Below are 7,476 nucleotides of genomic sequence, written 5' to 3'. Positions count from 1 at the left end.
GATGCGAAATCATTAAAAGGACTCTGAGCTTCCTGTGCCATATTCTTCTGGGATTTGTTAAGATACCATTTTCGTGGGTTGTGAGGATTTGATTTTCATCTAAGCATCTTTTCCATATGGATCAGGCTTGCAGTGGAAGAGCACTTGGTGGCAGTGAAGATTTGTACTTCGTGGAATGGAAGCACTGTAGGCATACACACACACACACACACACACACACACACACACACTTTTTGAACATACAGCTTGATCTTTTATCAACAAAAGGTATAAAACTGTTTTCAAACCAGCTCGATGGTAGATTACATTTGATGTGGTTTCAAGCACTGTCATGTAGCCCATATGACCCATTTAACAAATAAATCCCTCACTATCTTTTCAAAGGAGAAATAACATTTGAAAAGGCAATGAATCCCAATGCTTAGGAAACCAAAGAGGTTTAACACATCTAGGGGTACTTCAAAGCCACTGCCTTTACAGATGTTGGTACTGCAAACTGCAGTACTCAGGTAACAGAAGATGACGTATACAAACCTTTGTTTACTTTTGCTTTCTGTCACCTGGTTCCTTGAGGCAGTGGCGTAGGAAGGGGGCTGCGGTGGGTGCAGACCTCCCCGGGTGTCATCACTGGGGGGCGGGGTGACAAAATGGCAAAAATATGTGTTTTTGAAAAAATAACTCCTGCACCCACCACACAGCCCTTCCTACGCCACTGCAGGGGCACTCTCCCCTCGAGTAATTTCCAGAAACCAGAAGCATTGCTGCCTCCAACTTTGTAGGCAGAGCACAGCCTTTATGGCTAGTAGCCTTTGACAGTCTTCTCCTCCATGAATCAGCCTAATCCAGAGGCATAGCTAGGTGAGGTGGGGGACACTGGACGTCACACCACGGTATAGCCTCGCATCTTTCCTGAGGGAGAGGCGGTGGGCGGGCTGCCTGCAAGCTCCACAGTGTGACGTCCAGTGCCCCACATTTAGCCCACTCATATGCAGGTGGGTTCCTGAAGAAAGCTTAGGAAGCACCTGTATCTCAGACCTTGCTGGTAGTACATACACAGCGGATGTAGCTTGTCTGTCACCACAGCCACTGGAGCTCTCCAGCAGATATTAGTCTATTAGGGGGAATGTGGTATGGCCCCACCATGCTTCATCTGTCCTCAGGCAGACCCCACCAGCCTCCAGTGGCGTAGCATGGATTGCCAGCATCTGGGAGGGGTGGTGTGAGGGAGGGTAACAGAAGGAATATGCATGCACATTCAACTGCCTAATGCCGTCTGTGCCATCCAGAAGACGACAGCCACCGAGATAAGAAAAGAAGAGTTTTCTGTTGTCTGGAGAGGTCACATCCTGGTATGCAGGGAGAAACCATTTTCAACAGAGTCCAGCTCCAGAAGTGTGCAGCTGTATTGAGGCAGAACTGGGTGTTGAAATTTTGTGCCCCCTAACAATTTTGTGCCTGGGGTATCTGCACCTGTGCACCCCTCCTTAAGAGATGCATGTGCCCCTGGGCCTTAGGTTACCCATCCATGTTCCATAGAGAGCCAGTGTGGTATAGTGGTTAGAGTGCTGGACTAGAACCTGGGACACCAGGTTCCTAACTCCACTCAGCTGTGAAGCTCATTGGGTGCCCTTGAGGCAGTCACTACCTTCCTGCCAGACCTACTGTATCTCACAGGATTGTGGTGAGGTTAATATGGAGAGAATGGCAACCATGTACACCACCTTGAGCTCTTTGAGATGGTATATAAATGTCACAATAAATCATTGAAGAAAAAGGTATCTTGCTATGCAATCCCTTCTTCTCTATATGCTCCAGTCATCATCATCGTGTGCATTTTTCTTGTTAAGTGGTAATATTAAATGCTTCGGGGGTCCTAGGATGTTTGCCTAGGATTCTGAAAATCTGAGGATGGAATTCAAAGCATGTTGTGCCCCTCTAGTATTTCCTCCTTCTAACTACAGTTAAAGACCTCATCCCCTGATTTTTCATAGCAGCTTCTCTCTGGTAGCATGAGAGCTGTGTGAGAAAGGAGGGGTGGAGAAGCCCCACTGTGAACTCACAGGAGTTTTGCCCAAGGCTTTGTGGTTTCCAGTCTTAGAGGGGGGATTCCAATTAGAAAAATCAATGACACATTGTAATTACATTCGGGAATGAAAAACCTGTCTTACATGGATGCTCTAATCCTCTGTCTGAAAATATGCTCTGCTCTTGCTTAGGGCTACTATCCTTTTCACATTTAACTGGAAATGGGTGTTTGCTATAATACATCAATGTCTAGGCTCGCATTAAAACATCTTCCCTGAGGGCACAGAAAACACTGGGCTACCATTAACTGCTAACACCGGCATGGACCTCAATCTCAGCACAGTGTTTGCTACACCAAAAAAATGCTGCCTTGAAGGCCTCCTTTTGTGGCAGTTTTGAGGTGCAAGACCTCTTGAAAAATGTCTCCACTTTGTCCCTTCCTCAAATTCTAACCTTGTAGGACTCAAGATGCAATGAAGATTACAGGCTCACCTAGTCCAGCATCCTGTTCTCACAGTGGACCAGAAAGGGAGTCATCTTGGTCAAGTGACCTGCCAAGGTAGAACATTATTATAATGGCTTGCTTTCCCTCTGCCAGGCTTAGGCAGAGCAGCAGCAGCCCTGGTACTGAAACGGGTTACTTTGTTGTTGTTTAGTCATGTCCAACTCTTCATGACCCCATGGACCAGAGCATGCCAGGCACTCCTGTCTTCCACTGCCTCCCGCAGTTTGGTCAAACTCATCCTGGTAGCTTTGAGAACACTGTCCAACCATCTCGTCCTCTGTCGTCCCCTTCTCCTTGTGCCCTCCATCTTTCCCAACATCAGGGTCTTTTCCAGGGAGTCTTCTCTTCTCATGAGGTGGCCAAAGTATTGGAGTCTTAGCTTCACGATCTGTCCTTCCAGTGAGCACTCAGGGCTGATTTCCTTCAGAATGGATAGGTTTGATCTTCTTGCAGTCCATGGGACTCTCAAGATTCTCCTCCAGCACCATAATTCAAAAGCATCAATTCTTCGGCGATCAGTCTTCTTTATGGTCCAGCTCTCACTTCCATACATCACTACTGGGAAAACCATAGCTTTAACTATACGGACCAGGTTACTTTATACTGGCTTAACACCAACTTGCTTTATGCCCGCTGCATAGGATTATTCCCTTAAACAAGCAAGGCAAGAAGATACCTGCCAGATCTCTCCTGCTACGAACCAGAGGAAGATGTGCATCATGGCATCAATGGCTTATTCCCAGGTAAGCAAGAAAGAATAGGATTGAACTCTAAATGTATTCCATGCATATGAACATGCATGGTGGCATGAATAAATTCAGTTGTGTAGAAGACAGTATCATTGAGTGAATCTACGATTCAGACTTTATCTTTACTCCTGCCACCACTCTAAACAGAAGAGTTCTCTCTTTTTTTGCCCAGTTCATCAGCCCTCCCAACTATCAAACTAAAATAAGTGGCAGGGGGATGTATTTCAGATGGAGTGTTTTTAAGATGTGTCCCAAATTCATCTCAGACATAATTTACAGTTATTATGCAACTCTCTGTTTCACAGCCATAATATAATTGAATGGGGTTACAGTACACAGACAGTTCAGTCCCTGCCTTCTCATAATGATGCAATTCACTTTGGTTTCTTCTCCTGTCCTAGCATTTTATTCGCCTTTATTTTCTTTCCTTTATATCGATGAATGGTACCCCAAATGGTAACATCAAATTGCATCCCTATTTTTCTCAAAATGGCAAAACAGAAGAGAAAGATGTGAAGATCCTCACTCAGAATGAGACATAAAGTCTTTCCCATAAACCTTTGGGAAGAATGTTAAAAGTACTTGCATGGAGGGGGGAAGAATTACAATATAAAGAGTATTTGGAAAGCCTGGTATTAAATCTCAACTGCTGAGAAAATAGGATACTGACATTTTTGAGATGCATGCAGATAGCAACTAATACCAGAAAAAGGAGCACTAAACAATGTCAGAAAATATTAATGGATGCTAAATGTAATGGTAATAGTGAACACAGCTTTTCAAAAAATGAAATGCAGGTTTGCAGCAAGACGTTAAGACAGCTCAATCCACTCCCCACCCCATGGCTTTTTTCCATTAAACACAGACAAACACAGTAAAAATAGGGCCACAATCCTCAGCAGAATATTGTGTCTGAATTGCAAGTGGGAAACATGGTCAGGAGGAGCTTGTGGGCCTCCAAATGTTGTGGGACTAAGACTCCCGTTATCCCTGACCATTGGCCATGCTGGAAGGATCGATGAGAATGGGACTCGGATCAGGAGTGGCTATCAATGCACTTGGCCTTCTGGCAATGGAATGACTGCTGCTTACCAGGAGGAGGAGCGAGGCAGCAAAAAGGTTGCTGCAGTGTGGGTGCAGTGGCTGAGCCACTCTGGTGTTCCCTGTGGTGCACCAGCACAGCGCTGACCTCCACACCACTTCACCTCTTCCAACCACCTCCTGGCAAGAGGCAATGATGACACTCCCAAGAGTCCAGGTGCATACCACCGTCCTTCTTAGCAAGCAGCTCCTGCTATATCATCTCTTTAAACTCCAAGCTAGACTCCTGTAATTACTTGACTTAATCTGGCTCTAGATTCACTCTGATAAGAAGCATGGTTTCTTTATCTTTTTGTTGTTGTTGTTTAGTCGTTTAGTCGTGTCTGACTCTTCGTGACCCCATGGACCAGAGCACTCCAGGCACTCCTGTCTTCGACCTTTCTTCTTCTTTAGAAGAGGCCCATCACTGTGCTCGGATTTTGGGTAGCAGAGTGTGGCTTGGCCTCTTCTCTATGCAGGCCCAGTCAATCAGAAAGGTGTTATGCAGAATTACAAGTGATTCCGGAGATGCTGCTAATGGCCTGGCTGCTGAATGGTTAAACCATAATACGTGCCATCTTGAATGTTACCAAACCATTCAAAGGTGAGGTCCCAACCACACTGTGGTGAGGCCTCTAGAGGACAAAAGATGTCAAAAGCTGGTCATAATTCCTGTGGTGGGTGCGCTCCCTGCAGTCTTGGTGGCAAGCGGCTTTTTCACTCAACTATCTTCCTAAATTGAGGACAGGAAGCATTTTTTCTCACTGTAATTGGCTCAAGAATGCCATGATGCTCAATATAGAATGCCATGAGACCTCTTCCAGGTGATCCAGTGGCATAAACTGGAAACAGAGAGTGGTCCAGACATCATTTGAAGAGTCAGATATTAGATCATGCAAAGAAGGACATGATATAATTTTAGAAAGCAACAGCCCTGAGAAAATTGCATGATTCCATATCAGAGTTGAGTGAACATCAGTGTCTCTTATACGATGCTTTATCCACTACCTAGCTATATTAGTGCCAAAAGCCCTCCGTTTGTCTGGAAGAAATCCATAATTTAGCATATTGGTTTCACATTTCCTGGCCCAGTTATTCTCTGTAGATTTTAGCAATCTGCTCCTAATATAGCATTTCTTTGGTAGTCTCACTTCTTCCATCTGCTGTGACTTCCACCAATATGAAAGCAACACTCTTTGTGTTCAAGTCTTAATGGACAGAAGAGAATCAGAGTAGGTCATTTGTTCTTACTCTGCCTCCAAGATCAATGTCAGCGGAGAGAGTTTTCACTGAGATCCCTTACTGATATCCGCATTCTGTAATTTAAAACAAAGTCCTTCACTGTCAACCAGATGAAAGGCAAGATGCAGAAGGAACATAAAATTGTTGTTGTTTCTATCACATATTTTGATGGTTTAAAATGACACATTGATCTATGGTGCTTTTTCCTTTACAGAAGACTGTCTGTTTTTTCCTTGTTATCTTCAGTTTCTGCCCCTTCACCCAACCCACCAACTTTCATAATGGAATACATTTTTGAGAGAAAATCCAATAAACATGATATGGGGGGCCTTTTTCCACAACCTTTGAATGTATGGCAGTATTGTGAATAAATGAGAATAACCAAGTAGAACAGGGTCCCTCCATTCTGAACATTTGCTGAAACGTCGGCAGGCAGAATAAATCTTATATTGCAATATGTGGCATATTAAAGACGCAGCAATAAAACAGCTAGCACATTTACAAAGCAAAGCAGGGTCCGGTATGGTTTTCAATTGGATGCGGGACTGTGTGTTGCGCTCTGTGCATTGCAGGGGGTTGGACTAGATGACCCTCAGGGTCCCTTTCAGCTCTACAATTCTGTGGTTCCATGATAGATGCTGCAGGTGTTGGTGCCCCTTGTGGTGAACCATTGACCTGCAGGCAGCAGCCGAGAAAGGGGGGTATAAAATGGTCTCCTGTTCTAACTGATATTGGGGTTCAACCACACTTACTTTTTGCCCTGCAACTTCTAAGCACATGTCCACATTTTAAAGCATCATATCCAAGTGTTTTGTTTTGTTTTGGCCCCAATTCAGCAAAAAATGGAAGTCTGGATCTCTTTCTGATCTCTGGTGTGTTCCTGTATTGGTTATTCTTAAGCTTGTCTGCTGACTTGTCCCACAGTCTCTGCTTCCTGACTTAGCTAAGGGTGCAATTTTCTGAAAAAATTAGGCCTCAGTTTACCCATGTTGATTCCTCCCCCCCCATTCCTGTCTCACTCACTGAGCTTGACAAGAAGCGAGATATTATTTTTTTACTGGTTCTCCTAAAAATACAAATATTTTTACATATTATAAACATTTTATATGTATAATATTATATGTATATATGTTCCAGGTGCTCTAAAGTAACCAGCATACATACAAAAAGGCACATAGCGGTATAAAAACATTTGCATATTAATATGTATAAAATTATGTTGCAGAAATATAGTACTTCATAGGGCTTGACTCTTTTATATGCAGCATAAGTTTAATATATGTACTTTTAGGTGTACAATTTTACACATCATTAGTGGACTTAAAAAAAAAAAAACCCTGACACAGGAGGCTCAAAAACAAGAGAACACTCAATGCAAGAGTTAGTCAATGCAAGATGAGAACAGTTGGGTTGGAACTGCCAGATACCCTGCATGAATCTATGAAGAATTGATTTTTTTCCTTCCATCTCTACTCCTGGTTCACTTCCTGCAGGCTTGGGATGCACTGATCAGCTTATTCTGTCCCATTTCAGTTGATCAACCGTGGGTCCATTCTGTTCTACTTTTTTTGTGGATTATTTCAAAAGAATCCACAAAAACGGCATATTAAATTTGCCCACATGTTGTATGCACTTTTTACAGAAATACACACTTTACATTACTTTTCAGTTCATCCATTTTGTGGGCATCCTGTGGGTTCTGATGCTCACTTTTTTGCAAAACAAAGATACAGTGTACATAAGAAGACATTGCATTCCTCCAGCAAGTTTGGGAGTGTTGCATTGAGTTGATTTGCTAGTCTGCTAGGTTCGCTCACCTTTTCCCAGTGGGCAGCGTTGTGGCCAGGCAGCTGGGTCCCAATAGCATACCAACCT

This window comes from Podarcis cretensis (genome assembly GCF_951804945.1).
Source record: "Podarcis cretensis genome assembly, chromosome: 7".
In the NCBI taxonomy this organism is placed as follows: Eukaryota; Metazoa; Chordata; class Lepidosauria; order Squamata; family Lacertidae; genus Podarcis; species Podarcis cretensis.
Note: the sequence above shows the minus strand (reverse complement) of the source record.